General features: G+C 39.5%; 1 protein-coding gene across 11 annotated transcripts in view; it reads right to left on the bottom strand.

The window, feature by feature from the left end:
* The window catches only part of TRIP12 (thyroid hormone receptor interactor 12), an 81,649-nt gene extending 61,913 nt beyond the window's left edge, over positions 1–19,736 (bottom strand). For 6 of the 11 annotated variants that reach the window (XM_074877624.1, XM_074877632.1, XM_074877628.1 and 3 more), the window contains exon 1: positions 19,583–19,736. The gene's annotated coding sequence lies outside the window, so the exon portion shown is untranslated. Of the gene's footprint in view, positions 1–10,754; positions 10,832–17,362; positions 17,415–19,582 lie in introns of those variants that run through there. The other 5 variants (XM_074877634.1, XM_074877635.1, XM_074877626.1 and 2 more) reach the window with 4 other exon arrangements.
* Positions 19,737–19,886: the final 150 nt, after the last annotated feature.

The raw sequence follows: 19,886 nt of genomic DNA, 5'->3' as shown, positions 1-19,886 counted from the left end.
CCAATAGGTTATACATGCCATCACCCCAAGCCAGCAAATTATCTACTGTCTGTCTGGTGAAAGGACTGAAAAGTATCTGTGCAAAAGCTACCATAGCTTGAGAACAGTCTGGGGAAGTCAGAGGTCAAGTATCATTTAAGAAAAAAAAAAAAAATCTAAATACATGCTATCACAAGCTCCAGTGTTAATAAGAATAGTTTTCTAACAGCAGGAAGACATTCTGAGTTGCAGAAGCTGAACAGCCTCCTCTGCTTCAAGCAGATCAGTTGAATTTGAAGTCTGAGACTGCAGAGACCTTTTGCTGGGCCTGGTACAGAAAAGCAAACTGAAAATGTCTTCAGTGACCTGGAAGAAGCTTAAAACCTTGTTCTACAAAGATTACTGAGACCTGACACCCATCACTGGTTTAGAAGGAAAACAGTAGACTGGCCTGAACACCACAGCCAGAACCTTAGCAAGTCTTTTCAGGCTGTGGAAGAGTCAAACTGAAAGAGCAAACAAGGTCCTACTCAAAACTACAGAGAAGCACAGGTACTGCTGGCAGATGGCTTTATAAGTAGCCAACAGTACAACTGACTGTTCAAGAACTTAAACAGCTCAAAAACCAAGAGAAACCTATGGATGGAGGGGAGGGCCACAAATTAGCTAAAAAAAAAAATGCACCTGCAGGAGTTTGACAGCAGAACATTCCTGTTCAACTGGACAGCTTAAAGGAACAAAAAAAACACTGCTCATGTTCTATTCTGTATACGGTTATACAGGATACAAAGGTGAGCTCAGGTGTCAGGTCTGTTTGCACAACTGGTGATCACAGCTCATGGTACACAGGAATCCATAGCTTCCTTTCATTACTGAAGAAAGACTCACCATCAGTGCACTGAGAAATTAAACCAGGACTAAATCTTAACTGAATTCTCAAGTGCTGGTTAAGGGGGCTAGCTAACATTAAGATTGTAAAAGCCTTTATCTCCTATACTCCTTTCCCGTGAAAGACCAGAGGCTGCAGTCCGGGGAAAAAAAGTAAAGGAGTTGCATGGAACAAATATAATGCTGTTTTGAGGGCATCCCTCTTTAGTTTTGCCACCTCATGCTTTGTTTCTCTTATGTTCATCAGGGACAGAAATATTACAAGTTGTATTGTTCTTTGCAGTGCATTTTGGTTCAGAAAAGTACACAAGTGTCATTCAGATCTTAGATCCTCATCCAAAAGAGAAGTTAAGAAAAACAGAAAGCATTTCCTTTTATTCTCTTGCTTCTCTATAGTTTAGCATACTGTATCTTTGGAAATTAAATATCTTGTCAACAGCAACTACTCCTCTCATTTTTGAGAGCATCAGCAATGGAGTTGATTATAAAAGCAATCTTAGAACATTTACTTATAAGGGTAGATCACAATTTAATTCAAAGAATCTGCGCTTGTAAAAAACCTCAAATAATTGTCATTCTCCAAATGAACAAGTTTGTTACCTTTCCACGTCACCATTTGCAACACATCCAAAGTACTTCAATATAAGTTTTCCATCAGTGTATAGTTTGACTTGAGTTAATTAACAAAGGAAGGGAATGCTCCCTCAGTGGTAGAATGCCAGGACCCAATGCTTTAAGAAAATATTTTTGTGTTTACACCACCTGTAGTTTCTCAATCTTCAGTGCTCTGTTTTGGTTTGGTTTTTTAACCAGCTAAACATTAAGTTTCATTGCATAATTCAGTCAATTCTGCAGTAGTTAATATTTTTCTGCACACAAAGATTATCAAAAGCATAAGAACCCAGAAATTTCTGATTCAACCTATATTCAGCAATAGTCTGATCTGGGTAGCTGCAAGTCAGCCAGAAACAGCTCAGCTTAAAAAGCAGCCCCGAGATATTTAAGCCAGTTTAGTAATATGAAAGATTTGTTATACCACATGGAGAACAGGCACATATAAACACAGCAAACATTAGCTGCAGAATACTGAACCAGTTTTTGATTCTTTGTTGACAGATCTTTTTCCCTTTTAGCACAGCAATGGAAAAGAGAATGGAAAAGTGAGGAACAGATGTGTTTAAAGTTTATTTTTCTGTGTACACTTCTGTCAGAGCAAAATTTTTCTGCCAAATCAGATCCTACAGCAAAAGCTTGACTTCACCTCTACAGGAACTCTAAAATTAGCTACTTACTGACAAGCTGCTAGACAGAGAAGTTTACACTATGAAAGCCTCAGTATGCAATTCTGCTACCTGATACTAATATAAGTGTGGTTCCAACTTGTTAGCAACAATGGAAATAATAACTTTTTTCCTTTTTTAAATTAAACAAAAGTAACTGATATCTCTTCAAGGGAAAAGAACGTATTTTCCAGCAGCCAAATTCTGACCAACACTCTGCTATTTGTACCCAGAGTGAATTAATTGATGTGAATTCTTTAGTTTGAGCAAACTCCCAACAAAAGCCATCACAAGCAATAGAAGTAAAATTTTCAGTTCTTCTCTAGAAACTCTTGTTTAGTAGGAGCCAAAATTCACTATCTGTGTGGTGGCTTAAGCTTTCAGTAACATTATAAAAAAACATGCTGCCTGGCAAACATGAGGGAGAACATTCTCTTCAGAATAGGGGAATGAATTTGAATGAGGAGCTTTTACCTTCTGTGAGACAACATGAACAAAAGCACAAAGTCCTTCATGAAGTACAGATCAGGGACACTGCCAGAAATGAAGACAAGCTAGCAGGTAGGTGGTCAATTTCAGACCAAGTAAACAGGTGTGATGAAGTTGGGGCAGTGGGCATTTATTACCAGTGAAGAAAAAAGTCAGCTGAGTGATTAGTGCAAATTTCAATTTAGAAGCTTGATTTCAATAGTCACACAAGTGACCCAAGAAACACCCAAAATCATCACCCACTCCAAGTCTGCCCTGTGCAATGCTTAATGTCCAGCTGTCTCTGCGCTGCATAGCTCCATTTACTTCTATGAGTTTGAATGCAGAACCTACTGCTACAACACCAAGCCTCTTCCCTATTCTAACCCCATAGACCAGATGGTGCCTTATTTGCAGTTTGCCATTCATCTTCATCTGGCACACACAGCCCTTAAGTAAAATCAAGTGCAATAGCACAAGACATACTGATACGGTACATACACATGTCCTACCTGCAGAGCCTGTTAGACAATACATGCCCCAAGTTGCAGCATGGCAGGTTGCCTGAGCCTTGCCAGGTTCCTAATCAACTTTTGCCAAACTGTCTTACAGAGAGACAGTGAGCTCAGTGGCTAGTAAAACATGGTTTGGCCACCCAAAGTCTAAATTAATATAAAATGATCTCTGCAATCTTTTAGAAAACCAGGGCCAGGGTGGGGCTGAAACAGGAAAAGAACTTCAGTTAGCCACTAGAATGAAGAAATTCAGAGAAATTACAGAAGTTTCTGCTGGGAGAAGAAACACAAACAACAGTTCACCTGTACATGCAGATTAGACAAGCGCCACAGATAAACCCAAGGTTACAGGACTAAGGGCATTATGTAGATCTACCCTGAAAACAAGGTAAAGAGGGAGGAGACTGGGTCTTCATTTTGATAATATTCAGCTTCAACTTGAAACTTGATTACATACAGAAATGCCAAAAGTTGAGAAGCCTGTTCACTCAACTAGCATGTCTTTAAGAGAATTACTTTAAAGATAAATACAAAAATTTTAAAAAATATTCTAGGTTTGCAGGGGAAGTGGAGAGGGGGGGTACTCATCTGTTTTCTACTTAACTAGAATGGGTCTTAAGTTTTTGCATCTTCAAAATATCATTTACAAAAGTTTTGGACAAATCTGTATGATCTCTGGAGTTTTCCTTTTGTTTTTCTAATCACTGATGGTTAGCACTGACTCCAACCTGATGTCTGTTGAGGCTTCCTTTCCTATACTGTCTGAAGCAGGTTATGCTATCCTCCTAGCAAAGACTTCTATCCAAATGCCACACAAAAAAGGACGTAGGCCTACTGCATAGCAAGATTCCTACGTCATATGATACAATCTGGGAAATGGTTTAATTGATGTTGAAGAAGAAATACAATTAAAACAGGTTAAGTTTCCGGCTTCCTCAGCACTGGATCTGCATATGGATCTTTAGCTATCACAAGGATACTGCACAACAAAGGGATTAAAACACATTTAAGGTTTCTAAACGGCATAGTGCTTGAACCAATGGCATCTTGGAATTATGTGCCACAGATGCATCTTCTCAATCAAAGAAAAACAATTTAAACATTGACATCATACCTTGCAGTGATGTAATTAAGAGTGAGCTCCAATACACATACCAAGTTACTGACATAGGCACAATTAAAGACATTTATCTTGTATGAAATCATGAACCAAACTACCTACCAAGCATCTGTATAGAGAAACAGAAGTTCTGTGTAAAGCTGAACAAAAGGAAGGCACACCCAAAGAAACACCTGTTAAGCACCAAGGATTAGGCTGTCTTTAAATTGATCCTATCATTGATCAAAGACCTGATCCTATCAATGATAGGATCAGGACTTTACAGTGCTCAGAGCTATTCTTTCATGGTAACTACACGGAAAAGCATACAATATTAGCTTCCACAACTGCATTTTAAGAAGGTTCTCACTTTTAAATTCATGGAAAAAGTTGTCAAAAGGCAGAGTACCAAGCTTTATGAAAGAATAAAGGAACTTTATGGCATGCTTTGACAAGACTGTCTACTCCACTCTGCACATATGCACCTTTTCAGCACTTGACAAATAAAACAAGTTTGTGAGAATGAGGTGCTGTACACGGGGATTACAGAGTATGGTAACCACAAATGAGCAAGTGTCCCAAGAACCTGAACACAGAGGGTTAAGATGCTGAACTTTAGCAAATCTAAATATTAGAGCTCTTTCAAATGCTTTTTAGCAGGATGCCAGACTTAGTCTTATTTTTAAACTAGACAAGAACTCACCATCATCAAACTTTAATACAAACAAAAAAAGTCTACTACAAATCCCTCTCTTCCTTCCCATATGTGCAAGTACCACCAGCCCTTTTTTTCTGCTTTACCTCACCAATGATTTTTACCCCCTTTCTCCCAAGCTATGCACACACTTCTCTTGCACAAGCAACAAGTGTAACTATGCCCATATTTTACAGTTCACTAGATTAATAAATTGACACTAATAAGGTATTTTTCCTCAGGGTCACAGCATGGCCAGGATTGCCAAAGCCTGAATTCCTTGCCAATAGTCAATCACTTCAGAATTGGAAGAAAGGTTACTTACTTCCTGGCAAGATGTTCCAATAGATGTTGCCTAAATCTGTTCGAAGCTTTTTGTTACCTCCCAGCTAAACTGCTGCTCTCTGATGTACTGAAAGGACTCGCAGACTACCAATAATACAGAACACGTATCAGAAAAACAGTTTCTCCACAGCTCCAAGATACATATAAACGAATGAGCAGAACTGTAAGCTTTCTATAGCTTGATCTTAGGACCAAAATGATTAAGAACTAGATATTATAATAGCTGATTTGTTAAATCTTTGCTCTTGCAGTTTGCTCTAACCCAGTCAGAATACTCAAGAGTAGCATCCTATACAGGTGACCTTTTTTCCTGCATTAATGCTTAATTATGCCTTACAAGCAAACCTACAACCTATCACCCCCAAACACCAATTGATTCTAGCCTTGTCTAGGATTGGAAGATGATATGGTGAGGAAAAGAAGAAAGGAAGACAGTGTTTCTTTTAAGTACTTTGTGTGTACATCAATGATAGAATACTCTGGAGCAAAGCTATGCATCCATCTTGCTACGCTCCTGAAAGACATTTTTGCAAACATGAAAATAATCCCATACCCTTGACACTGAATTGAAAGCAAACTTCACTCAACAATTCCTATGCAAGATGTCTTGTCTCTTGTTTTGTTTCTTTAAAAAACATCCATAAGATGTGGATACAGCTTCAGAACTACTCTGCATGTCATCCTTCTTAATATTTATTTTAAGCCATTTAATAAAATGCACTAGTAAGGAAGACAAACAAAAGGATATTTAACTAGAGAGGGCAGATTCATCATGATGCAAGACAGAACTCTCTTTACAACACTTGAGTAAAAAACACAGGGAATGGAGTGGCTTCAGGGAGAGATTAAAGAACAAGTATGAATTAGGCTTGTGAAGGAAGAGGGAAAATACCTGTAGGCCCCAAAGTGATCAGTTTCTTCCTTCCCTCCCCTCTGCACAGTATCTTATATCAAATGCAAAATTTAGGTATTTCATAAAGGCGGCAGCCTCTCTTAATCCTACATCTATTTTGCTAATCAAAGATACTCTGCCAGGAGCATGCACATCCCCATCCCACATATGATTAGTGAGCAATGAAGCGTTCTAGTAATCACAGTATCTTTACTGCCTCTATTTCCCTACTTCAAGTCTTTGAAATAAATCTCTTCTCCCATCTATTATTTCCCAGCACCTCCAACCCCCATTAGCTACCAAAGATGCCAAATTAATTGTACTAACTTTGGGTCTTCTATGCTTTTCAAACTTTATTTATATGTTTTCTTTGTATTTAAAGGCTCCCCTGGCAGAACAGTTCTGGGACACAGATACTGCAATTTGAAAACAGCCTGATCTGTCCAGCATGAACTTCTTCCACAGAACTGAAAGTTAAACAGTTTGAAAACTTTGCTCACCAAACTTGGAGCATCTATTAAGAAATAGATTGAACTATTTCCAATTAAATGTCTATTTTGGTTAATTAGAAAGTGGAGGGTATGAAGCTTTTAACATGGGTTTTTCAAATCAGCAGTCTGGTGTTGTAGTTTCAAATATCAAGGACAGCATATGCCATTAGCATATACTAATCTGACAATATTTATTACATTAAACAGCTGCATGATAAGAGCCTGAAAGTTTCAGGAGTGCTTTTTTTTATTTTCAAGAAAAACATTTCAGCTGTGGTATAGCAGTGTGTGTTTTATAATGGATACTTTTCTAATTAATATGACAGCACAAACATTCTGTACATATTCAAGTATGACAGACATTGAGCTAAACACACTTTTTTTTTTAATAACTCCATTAACTCTAAGCTTAATAGTGATTACACTTCCTTACACTCTTCATACAGGATTAAAATTACTACTAAATTTACAGTACAGACTAAGGAGAGAAAACCTAAACAAGCCAGACTTCAGGGCATTAGAGCTGTGAGTCTGCAGTATGGAGTTTTTCAGCTGAACTCTGCTATGTACCACAGTAGTGATGGAGGTTAAAAACCCAACTACATTTCTTGGAAGACATCCTAGTGAGCATAGTCATCTAAATAAGAAAGGACAGTTAGTTCCTCTAATCTAAAAACTAAGTAAAAGTCTTGTGTACTTAGTAGAAGGTAGCTTGCAACTACTACATGTATTTACCCAAAGTTCCTACCTTTGACTATGTCATTATTTCAAACCCCTTTGCTTACTCAAATACCTCAGAAGGTACAGGGTTAGAGTACAATTACTAGTTTCACACTAATGCCTGTGCAGACCATTTTCATGTTAGAATTCAGCACAAACTTCAGGAGTTGGCCAAAATATAGATTGCATCTGTACAAGTTTATACATACAATTTCAAACCTTTAGAACTATCACCAGTTGTCACCAGTAAAAGCTTTCAAATTCTGCTGAAGCAACCTGAAATTACATCAGATTCTCCTCCACCCTCCCACCACAAATGTTACTGCAGCAAGTATAAAGAACAAAGCAGCTTAGATGATAGCCAGTCACAAATGTGTATTTTAATTATTCCCACCTCAAAGCTGGGCCACCAACCTTCCCAACACCACAGCAAACACACACACCAAGAGGAGGTGCAGCTCTAGTTTGTTGCCACCACCTGGAATACTATTAAATAGTAGCAAACTCCCTCGATTTTGATGCTCCTTGACTTAACTAAACTTGGACATTTAAATCACTGTATTCTACTATAGGTTGAGCTTCTGCTTCTAGCTGTCACAGGTCTGGACCTGCACTAGTCACTTTCTGCTTCTGATATTGTCAACAGAAAGACCAAACCCTTCTGAAGTAGGCTTTTTTAACAAGTTAGATAATATACATAAAGCAAAGATAGGGGCCTACAAGCCCCAACTCAGCTATGCCTCACACAAGCTATCTGAGAATCAGAGGAAAAACAGTAGTTTACATCTGCTCTACTTGTCACACAGTGATCTCTGAGCAGCATTCATGAGTCAGTGGGCACAGAACTCAGGGTTCTTGAATTCTTTGCCTCTGCTGTTCAAAGCTTAAGCATGGCAGGTTAACACCTTTAGAACACCTTCCCTTACAGGAACTAAGCACAGAGATAGATCCCTATGGGAGCAACTACCTCTCACGGTATAGCTGTAACATTTATGACAATACAGCTATAGTCAGTGGTATAAAAACTGAACACTTACACACACTTTTGCACTTTTTGGTTTTTTTCCTCCTGTTAGCCTTTAGCTGGCAACTAGATATTTCAGTCTAAAAGTCAGGCATTTGAAGTACTCCAATCTAAAGTGATCCACAAACACAGTAAGGAAGAATTGTCCCTTTGCTTTAAAAAAAACAAAACAAACAAAAACCAAACTACTGTTAAAAAGAGAACCCATTAGTGTAGACAGCATTTCCAGGAATAGGCCCTGTCCTCTCCTGACAAGCTAAGATTTAAGACTGCTTCTTTCAAATACTTTTCACAAGACAGCCTACCCTCCTTCACTATGTCAGTAGTGCCATGAAATTATACTTGTTTACTCTATGAACATATGTAGATAGACACTCTCACTGAACCAGAGTTTAGCAAGAGAGTACAAGTACTCTTTGACAAGGACTATTAAACTACAACCTTCCACCCCTGTCAGTTTCAAAGCTGTGTTACAGCAAGCACACTAGAGCAAGAGTATTTTTGTCTAAAGTACTTTCATTTTTAGACATAGCAGGACTTAAGATACTCATGGCTACTGTGAATGTGCAGTCAGAGGCCCAATGTTCAGAAAAACAGTTGGAAATTACAGTTTCTGTAAACTATGGGTGCTTGCTTATACATTTGTAACACTTGAAGGCAGGCAAGTTAAATCTTAAACTTGTGATGGAATTAGATCTTGAAACCCTAATTCAGTAATGACAGGAAATCAGTAGAGTCCAGAAGTGAAATAGTTTTTTGACAGCAGAACTCAGGACACTTGCTACTATTTCCAAGCTTATAGAAAAGAGGTCATTCATTACTTCGTTTTCTTAAATCCAAAACTATTTAAACAACCAATTGCTGTTAAGTAGCATATGAATAGAATACATCATCATATGAGTTTATCCGAAGGTATTTGTAACAATGAAAATACTATTACCCATAGAAAGCCTTATCATTGTTACAGCCTTGCTTATTTCAACGTAACTACCCAGGTGATAGGGTTACTGAAAGCTGGAGCTGTTCCCTCAAAACTCCCCCCCCCCCTTTTTTTTTTCCAAAAACTATCAAAACCTACACTTCCCCTTTCCTCTCCTCCTTTCCTCCCCCAAAATAATAAGTATGTATCAAAAACACAGATCAGTAAATTATTCTAATGAGATACTTGTAATGCTATGAAGTAAAATAATACCAAGCAGCATGGAGATCCTATACCTTTGTACTGGAAACAAGGGGGTTTGCTATAAGCCAAGCCCTTGTCCGTTGAAATAACCAGTAGTGACTACATGTTCCAGTTCCTCAGAGTGATACCAGAGGGGAATGGAGGGGAGGGGGGGGGGTGTGGAAGAGGAACCAATGCTTAGGTATATATACCGTTACAGAGTAACTAAGAATTCTGCAGTTCTTTTGTACAAGAAGTATTTATCTGGAATACACCATCCCATCACAGCCAGCCTTGGTCAAGACAGATGAATTCCAGTTGAAAGAACAGAAAAGTGGTCTTACAAGAGGTGACTAATAAAGTCTGTGTTATTTAGCCTGGCAACAAGGTGGTTATAAAGCTTTCTGTATGGGCCAAGGGTAGATCATCAAGAGAAGAAAGTTACTTTAAATGAGAGGATAGCATTGATACAGTTAGCAGGCAAAACAGTTTTGAGAAAAATTCAGGCAGGAAATTAGATGATCCTAAATTTAAAGAAACAACATACTGAAAGAATCTCCTAGGAAGACTGAAGAATTAAAAAAGCAAGTATGAAAAAAAAAACCAATGCATGCACCTAGCTGCTTCTTAGATGGTTGCAAGTTAGAGATTTAAGTGATGTATCAACAATATTAGCAGATTACACTTTTCACATTATGAAGTCTCTTACTAAGCTTATTCCTAGACAGTAGTACTTCACTGTCCTTACAGACAACTGACAAATAACAAGTTCTGTTGTTCTACTAGGCCAACCAGAGATGGTATGCTCATGTTGCTCAGGACTGAGACACTCAGGTACAAAAACTACTTTAAAGGTTCAGTTCCTAGAAAAGACTAGTACCCCCTCTTTCATATTTTTGCTAAGGAAGTAACTGGAGCACCATTCTTGTTAGCCTAACACCCATTCTTTCTCAGAAGATAAAAGAAGTCAGAGAAGACACTGCAAAGAATCAAACCTATATTATCTGCAGTTTGTGAAGCTTTTCTTGTTCTGTCCCATGGTATCTACCACTGAAACTCTGTTGTGACTAAGGAAAGAAAACTTGTCCCCACACCTTCTGCTGGGAAGGAGCGGGGGAGGCAGCAGATAGCTCTCCACAAAGCAAGTTATTGCAGTAAGCAGCAAGTTCTAGGATTTAAAAATAAAAAACCACAAACCATACACCACACTTTTGGATAGGGTTATTCTATGCAGAGGTTGTTTATCCAGCTTGATCCTTCTATTGCTGTGTCACTCTGTGCCCATATGTTCACGTTTGATATCTCCCAAATGTGTGTGTGCGGGGGGGTGGGGGTGGGGGGGAAATCTCTCAGAGTTAATACATTCAGAAAACTTTTTTGGAAAGAGTTACACGCAGGACTAGCAGACAAAAACACAGGAACACTATGAAAGTGCAACATAGAAATTTTGTAACTGAGTTATTAACAACAATCAAGGCAACTGATATTTCAGAATGGGTTACAGAACAAAGTCAAAAAATAATTTAACTGTCTTTAAATCCATTAACAATATCATCTGCTATCTAGTTTTGATTTGCCATCTTACTGAGCTGACTTTTCAAATATCCTGACAGAATTTTGTTGAAGGAAAACAATACCACGAATCTAAAAATCTGTAAGGAAGAAACTGTATCTTAGTTGAAGGGGAACAGCTTTTACATGAAAACACATTAAGCAATTTTGCAATGCACAGCAACCTACTTGCCTTACTTCAGATTAAATTTTTAAAGTGCGCTAAACAGCACTAAAACAAGATTAAAATTAATTGCATTAATAGTACAGGTGAGATCTAATAGGGTTTCCAGTAATTTCAGTGGCCATGAAACTGAAACAACAAAACATATACCACAAACAGAAGCAACACTACTTCAGAACAGTCAGACTGCCAAAAACAGGTTGAGGCAGTTAAAGTGTTTCTGGTGACACTACAAGTGTTGCGAGCAGGAAGCACAGTTAGAATTTAAGTGCAAGATCTCAAGCTGATAGAAACTCAGACTTCACCTGAACAAAATACATGAAGTAGTAAAGAATTCTGCAGAATAGACAACAGAACTACATTAAGTTTACCCACTGACTTAAGTTACCTAATAGTAATCTAGTTTATTTAAAACTACAGTAAGTTTTAACAGCTTTTGGATGAGTCTGTGACAGAGGAAAAAGCCTCATGCACTCAGGGAATATACTTTACTCCAGACAACCTCTGGAAGTAATGAAGTATAGCAACAAGTGTGTTCATTGCATTTTATTTTGAAAGTGACAGACTGAGATTACTTTGCCTCTAACTTCAGTGGAGTCTCACAGGCAACTTTACATTTCTTCTAAGTGTGCTTTCAAAAATTAACTCATTGCTACATTTGTATTTACCTCAAGTTTCCAAATTTACAGTACTCAGGTCCTAGCTTACTTGAGTTCATCTGCATACAACACAGTTAAGTCAGAATCTTCAGTGCCCATTCTGTTCCAACTCCAGTCCTGTTTTGGCACTATGTCAAGAACCCCTAAACTATTAAGAAAAAGATTCCCATCCTTACTACTGTCAATATAATGCTCAAGTATTTAAATGTTCATGGAAGGCATTTAAACAGTACTGTTCCTTCACATTCTAAATTCCACAAAATTCATCTTTCCTCTTGAAGGTTAACCTGAGAGAGCTCAGTTCAGCTCAATGGAGTATTTAAATTTGCAGAGTGAGGTGTGCAAGGGCATTTGTCTTAACAATGCTTCTTTTCCAATTCTAGTTACTAAGTGCTGATGAAAGTTTTAAGTTGGAGTCCTGTTGTCAAAAGTCTAGTATAAAACATGGCTACATTCCCTTGCAAGTCAACAAATACTTGAGGTAAACAAGAAATAGGGATTATGCAGCAGAACTGTATCAACTTAAAAGTTGTCATACAAGAAATTTGAAGAAAGCATATTTGCTGTCTTATTTTTGGCAAAGTATGTTTGTTCTTCTGCCAAGCTTTTTGTAACCAAGTAAGGAAATGAAACTAACTTCTTTATACCATATTCTTATGGTATAATGGAGGTCTTCATTTTTATTACCAGTGTTTTATTGTAGAAAGCTATCTGCTAAATAAACCAGGCAGAATACTACCAGGGGAAGATATGGCAACATGCATTGTCATTACATAAATGTGAAAAACACTGTGGAATAGACTGTAGCAGATCTTTAAAGCAGAACTTTTAACACTTGGAACCCTGGCTTAAAGTTTGCTAAAGTTATGTCGCTTCCGTCACTTTCTTTAAATGAGATTCAGTTGAAATGGTGTTTTCTCCAGAGGTTTTTCTAATTAACTTCAAATCAAGCTGCATTTTTATGTACACCAATGGTATTCCTGTCACTTCCACTACCTGAACCCATTTATTTTGTTTACTAGTGTTACTTAAAGATCTGAAACCTAGCTATGCAGCTTCTTCTCAGGTGCTATTCACTCAGGCTTACTCACACAGACTATGACTGTATGCTCACCCTTCTTCAAGTTAGTGATTTCCCACCTTCCCCTCACCCCTTTACAATGGATGAGTTCATCAGGCTGTTATACCTGAAACAACTGCAAAGGCCAAAACAAGTGAAGTTTTAAAGAAAAATTACAGTTCCCAGTCAGTAGCTTGCTTATAACAGAGTATATATCCTCAAAGTAAAGAGGAAGAGAACATTCACTCTCTAAGGAAGGCAGAGTTCCAAGTCTGTGTTCAGCATACAGGCTATTAATATGCACCTTCACTTACTTTCTTCATTAGTTCTCTTAAATGCATAGCCACATCTCACCTGTGATCAGAAGGTTCAGTTACACTGCACACACCTTCCAGGAAGGGACACTCTCTGTACTGAATAGGCTAATTACATAAAGGATTTGACATTAGAAGACACAGAACATTACTAACATGGATAAGATGCCATCTTTTAGCCCTGATGTTAACATCTTACAATATTATCTTGTCCAAAAATAGACATCTACCACAGATTCATATTCCACAAAGATATATGATGTAAAGACAGCTTCTCCTCACTAACTCCAAGAGTTAAAGCAAGCATCTAATCATTATACCAACATCAAGGAAATTTAATGCAAGTCCCTTGATTGTTTGGGGAGGGAGGGGAGGTGTGTGCATATGTGTGTGTTTTTTTTTCCTTTTCTTTGGGGCAGGGCAGGCAGACATGGGGGATGTTGAAGTCTACCATCACTAGTGTTACTATGCATTGTTTACAGCTTTCCTTTTTTGGTGCCTCAACTCATTTATATTGCTTCTAAAACCTCACATTTTCAACTTAGAAGATACTACATAAAAGTGTATTTTTTACTTCCATTTTTATTTACCTGTACTTCTACTTTTACATCTAAGCAGTCTTGGACTAAGAGAGGAGGTACAGAACAGACTTCAACCACATAAAAGCCCACAGTACAGAGAGAAGATCATTTCTCCTACCCAGAGTGGATATGAAACCATAATAAGCTCATAGTGAGGCAAGTAAGACGGAAGTTAGACATGGAGAACAAAACAGCATGCATGTTTTCTAAAAGCAAATATAGCTTAAGACTATACCTAGTTACCTTGGAGCATAAGTATGTAACAGATGACCTACGAAGGTTTGTCCCAGGGCTGTTTTTCCTAATGGTTTTTCTTTAGGAACTACCCCTAAAAATCAAAGTAAAAATTCTTCACAGTTACTGCTCTGCATTAATAACAACTGATATTAACCATACTTTAAACACACAATAGTAGTCAGCCACAATCTGAAGGAGACTCACATTGCTGATATTTAAACAGCTTTCTGAAAAGTTTAACACCTTTGTCCCCAAATAACACATGTGCATCAGAAAATAAAGAACATGTTTGTATTCTTTCATTTCCACCTTTACAAGAGTCTAGCAAGTAGCTGCCCTTCTTTACACTAAGTTTACTTATTTAGATGTTATGCAATAAAACAAGGGTTGTCAGTAACAAGGTACTCTGAAAGCAGAATAAACAAGAAATATACCTTGACTTTCAGATCTTGAAAAAGCCTTCTTGTTCAACAAGTACCAAGGACCTCAGCTTCCATTTTGAAATACCAAATTGCTCCCTACAACTCAAGGTTCACATTCCAGGATATGACTCAGACCCTTTCATACCTTTTAAGAAGGTCAAATCTTTGCAGCTCAGCACATGCACTTTATTGTGGACACCATCACAAAGCAGAATGATCCATTCAGAAAACACTGAGAAACTGTGATTCCCCCCTGCTCCATGAGACAGCATTGCACTGCTACACATTGTAGAATCCTTCCCATTTCTTCTCCACACATAACTTTGTAGGTTTGCTGCTTTTTCCCTTTCTTATCACTCAAGATGGAGCTATTTTATCACTACAGTGATCAATGAAAAACTATTTGTTCAAGAGTAGATAAAGTCAAGTGGTGAGCAGGGCCAAGTGACCTCCAGAGGTCCTTTCCAAACTGTCTTACTCTATGAATCATGACAAGACAGGCTTTTTAGGAGCAACTGAAGGCAACTATGGCTTGAACACCATTGCCAGTACTTCTCACACATCTTCACTACTGAAGTCCAGTATTAGATCACCATAATTACTTCTCTGATATACATCTAACTTTTCCATTTTTTCCTATATAAAAGTCTTCACTTCAAAAGTTGACTATGTATTGCTCTTACACATGGCAGTTTTCTGCCATATTTGTACTATGTTCATGAGTCAAGTAAGACTGGCAACAGTCAGTACACTGCAAGACAAGCCTTATTATAGACAGTGAGAGTAAACAGATTGGTTATGTGTGCTCGAACCCTGGCTGCCAGACAGAATTGAAGGAGAATATGACTGCATATTTACACAGTTAGATTTTACCAACTTGATGAGAAAAAATTTATCACATGGCAGGATTAGGAGAACAATTGCTCCTCAAAACTAACCTTCGCACCAAAGTAACCATCACTGGTATCTGAAAGCACACAGTGGAGAAGCTAGTTGACTTAGCACTGTCTTTCACATTGACTGTACACTTGGTATCACGTGTAGCTAGAATTTTTGCATTTACAGAAGATTGCTGAATTCATGTTTTAAAGTTAATCATTTTTCTTAAAAAAGACATCCTGAAACAAGCAGCTACACACAAGCATTCTGTCATGCTTGATCACCAGTGAGAAGTCTGTAAATAGTTTTCCTCCTTGAGAAACATATTATTTCAAGTAAACTGAAAAAATATCAGGAGGAAAAAAAAGAGTTAACGTGACTTTGTTTTGCAGCTATTAACCTCATGTCCTGAACTAAAACTTAGCTATGAAAATGCTTGGCAAAAAGTTGGTTCATATACTCCCATAAATCTGCTATGATACTATATATAAAAATATTAAGAGCAAATTCAAAGTAGGTATTACTTCTTCAAAAAATTAAACACACTGACCCAAAGGTAATCTGTTACCCTACCAAAAAATTCAGATGTACCTTCAGAGTCAGTACTGAATGGAGCAGTGACAGCCTGATGAAGAGTTTCCACTATTAAGAGTGTCAGAGTCCACAAAGTGTTTTATAGGGAGTGTTACTAATTTGAAAGGTGATGAACAGGACACAGGTCATCCAACAGGCCAATGGGAGATCCCAGAAACATTCCAGGTTAAGTTTTTGACAGTGTGATAATACACCATGTTGTACAACTTTGGGATTTGATTATATTTAGTCACAATAATTTAGTCTCAGTGTGACAGAAGACAGACCCATCATCAGAAGTGTTCTACATGATGCTAACTAATTAGCTGTTCGAAAATATAGAATGGCCTATAAATATAAGATTAACACAGATAGTTCTGAGATTCACTTACACTGCAAATTAAGTACAAACATACAGGTTAGTCAAACAATAACTTCCCTGCTCATGCTTCAGCTTCACTGCTTAGAAACAAAAGGAATTTAGTCAGGTTATCTTCCTGGGTTGTCTTAAAGTAAATAACTGTACCTATCAGTGATGTAAGGACCCACGGAGAAATTCATCATGTCTTCTTTCATGACATTAAAGTCAACTGCATTACATTTCTGTTAAACTGCTGCCAAAGGAATACAGTGTCTTTGCTGCCTACAGCTTTGGGCCTCATATCTAGGAATGATTTCATAAGAACAAGTTTTCATTACTAATTTTTTCTATAATATTTACATCCTGGGTTTGAAGACAAGCGGTCAAAATGCAACATAAAAAGAAAAATAAACAATAAACCTGTACATGATTTCTGATTGAGAATGACAGCTCTGATTATTCATTTACTGGGAAGATACAAGTTGTTTCCCTAATGGTCACTTTGGCCTGAAAAACTTTTGCAAGACATCAAAAGACTCCATTTTCATAAGCTTCTTACTCAACAGGTCAGCACTCCTACTGAAGTAGATCTGCTATATTAATAAGTAGTAATGTCACACTGTGGATGACCTACAATTTTTCTACTAACAGCTAAGACCTGTTTTGGTTCCTACCTATGGAGCCATCTGGAGACTGAAGAATATTCGAATTTAAAGTTGTCAATTCAAGCTTACTACTCACAACTTTTTCAGAGACCCTAAGTGTGGGGGAAAAAAAAAAAAAATATCAATCACCTATATTTCTAACACAACAACAGGATACACCAAACAATAAAAACTAAAAATACCCTTCCATTTTAAGATCAAAACCAATGTATATACAGAACCAAGCCATGCACAATCGGCCCCATTTTACAAATACAGAAACTACAAGTTAAAAACATGTAAGTTTCTGAAAACTTGAAGTATTACAGTATTTACTCACCAAAACACTGCTTTTAAACTTCTTAGTTCAAATATAACATTGTTAAAATTAGCTGCAAAAAATGAAATTCATTTAGTTCCTATCAATATTTATTAAATAGGCTACCAAACAATAGAAAGGTATACTGTTATTTTTCAAGTACTGCTTTCATGTTCATTATGCATTTCATATATATACACACAAATAAAATATATTTTAAAACTTTGAGCTTAATCAAAAACTTAAAAGCCTCACAAATCTGAGCAGAAATCAAATACCAAAAACCACCCCTGTACAATTAGAAGTCTAATCTTGGGGGTGGGAGAGAAGACAGAACTGGAAAGAGACTATACTAAACAGAAGTAATTACAGCAATGCCAGCTAGCTTTTTAAGTCTTACAAAGAACGTATATCCACAGTGACAGCTCCCCTAAGAAAAGCCTATAAAATTAATTTCAATTTAAGTGATTAGAATGCCTCCTCTTTCTCATTATGAAGGATGTACTTCATATTTGTCAGGTAGTAACTACTCAACTCCTCTTTCTGACAGTCTTTAAAGCACCAGGAAGCTCAATATTCATAAAACACACAAAACAAACTGTGGAAGTTATCCTGTTTGAGTAAAGTTTTGTGTTATGGTGTTAGAACCTCTGGATCAATATTATTTCTGCTGAACAAGGCAGGAAGAAAAAAAAACCTAAACAGTCTTCTGGAAAAAAAATAGTTCAAATTCAAATTATTATTGGATTGCTACACATAATAAAACCACCCTCAAAACAAACTGCACACACACTAAAAATGTTCCCAAGTTGCATGCCAGACTTACAGAATAAATTTAGGCCAGTACCAAGCACTCATTTCTTCCCCGTGTGTAAATGCGACACAATCAGGCCTCACATGCAGGCCTCTCTCCAATACAGGCAGGACCTTTGTTCGATACGTCGATGTTTTTCCCCCAAAGCCCTTGACATAACTTTCCATTCTTTCCCCTATTATTTTCCGGTTCACAGTCTAGACTTTCGGACTCCCGTTCTGTGAAAACCCCTGGCTGTCGAGAAAGCCAGTGCACTAGGAAGGGGGGGGAAGGGGGAACAATAAAAAAAGTTGAACAGCAGGAAGACGGGCCTACAGGTCTGGCGAAAGCCCCGGTATCGGTTTGTTTCCCAGCCCCAGATAACCAGAGCAGTAACCAGGAGGTGGCTAGCGTCAGTGCTACCAGCACCTCAAAACTTCTCCCACTCCCCAGCCCCCCCAGCCCGCCGGGGAAGGGGAAGGAGAAGGAGGAAGAGCCAGGCAGGAAAGGCAGAACCCAGCGTTTGATCAGCCTCCAAGTACGACGCATTATGCAAGCAAACGCGAGGACCAGGCAACTTGCTTCTTGACTGAAAGCAACAAAAACATCAGCTCTAGAACATTAACTGCGAAAATAACCCCTCTGGTGGGTAGTCAACACTGTAACTCCGACCCTACAGGCGCCTCCATTCTCTTCCCACCTTCTTCCTCTCTCCCCCCCCCTCCCCAAGCTTGTGAAATATGGACGTCGGCCGATTATTTAGCATTTTTATCGAGCCGGGCAGGGGGGAAGGAAAGAGAAATTGCTATTTTTTTCTTAAGATATTCGATAGCTCCTTCAGAAAAAGGAAAAAAAAAAAGCCATTAGGGAAAAGGGGGCCAACCACAGTGGGGGAGGGAGAAGACGGGAAAGGGCATACAAATCGGTACGGCAGTGTCAACACTGACACTGCCCTTTTGTATCAGCAGCTCCACAGGGCCCAGAGAGGGGAGGCCGCGCTCCCCCCACACGCCGGGCAGCCCGGGCGAGGCGAGGCGGCAGGCAGCAGCCCTACCCGACGCCGGGGAGAGAGGGGATGTCCCTAGAGCAGGTTCTGGTGACTGCCTGGCCATTTTGTCAGCTCCATTTCCACCCCTCCCCTCCTCAGCGAGGCTCCCCTCCCCTCACCCCGTTACACACCTCCGGCCCCCCCCCCCCCCCCACTCACCAGCGCGGCGTCGTGTCGTCCCCCCCCGACCTCCCTCCCCCCCCCATCCGCAACAATGCTCCGGGATGGCGCTGCTCCCCTCCCCCTGCCCCGGGCCGCCGGGAAGGGCAGCTCAGCTAATGCCGGGGATGACACAACAGGCCCGGCCGCCCGGCCCGGAGGCTGCCGATGGGCCCAACGCCACCCCGCCCCGCGCCCACCGCCCCGGCGCCCCCTGAAAGAGCGGAGGGGCCCCAGGTACCTAGTTTGTCCCGACGCGGCCTCCGCAGACGCTCCGTGCCTCCCCTCCTCCCGGCAGCAACCGCCTCTCTTCCCTTCAATTATCAGCTGAAGCCGCAGCACCGAGCACCGCCTCGTCCGCCGCCTCCGCCGCCGAACCCCTTCCAGCGGCGCGAGGGGGAGGCCGAGGGACTACTTTCTCCCGGCGCCGGGGCCCCGCCGGGGCCTGCGCGCCCCCTGGGCCGATGGGCGGCCCCTGCCCCGGCTGCCGCCCCCCACGCAGCCCCCGCTGCGGCCGTGAGCGCGCCCCGCTCCCTGCGCTCGGC

Source organism: Strix uralensis, chromosome 9 (assembly GCF_047716275.1).
Source record: "Strix uralensis isolate ZFMK-TIS-50842 chromosome 9, bStrUra1, whole genome shotgun sequence".
NCBI classification, from domain to species: domain Eukaryota; kingdom Metazoa; phylum Chordata; class Aves; order Strigiformes; family Strigidae; genus Strix; species Strix uralensis.
This window is presented reverse-complemented; position numbering and strand designations above follow the sequence as displayed.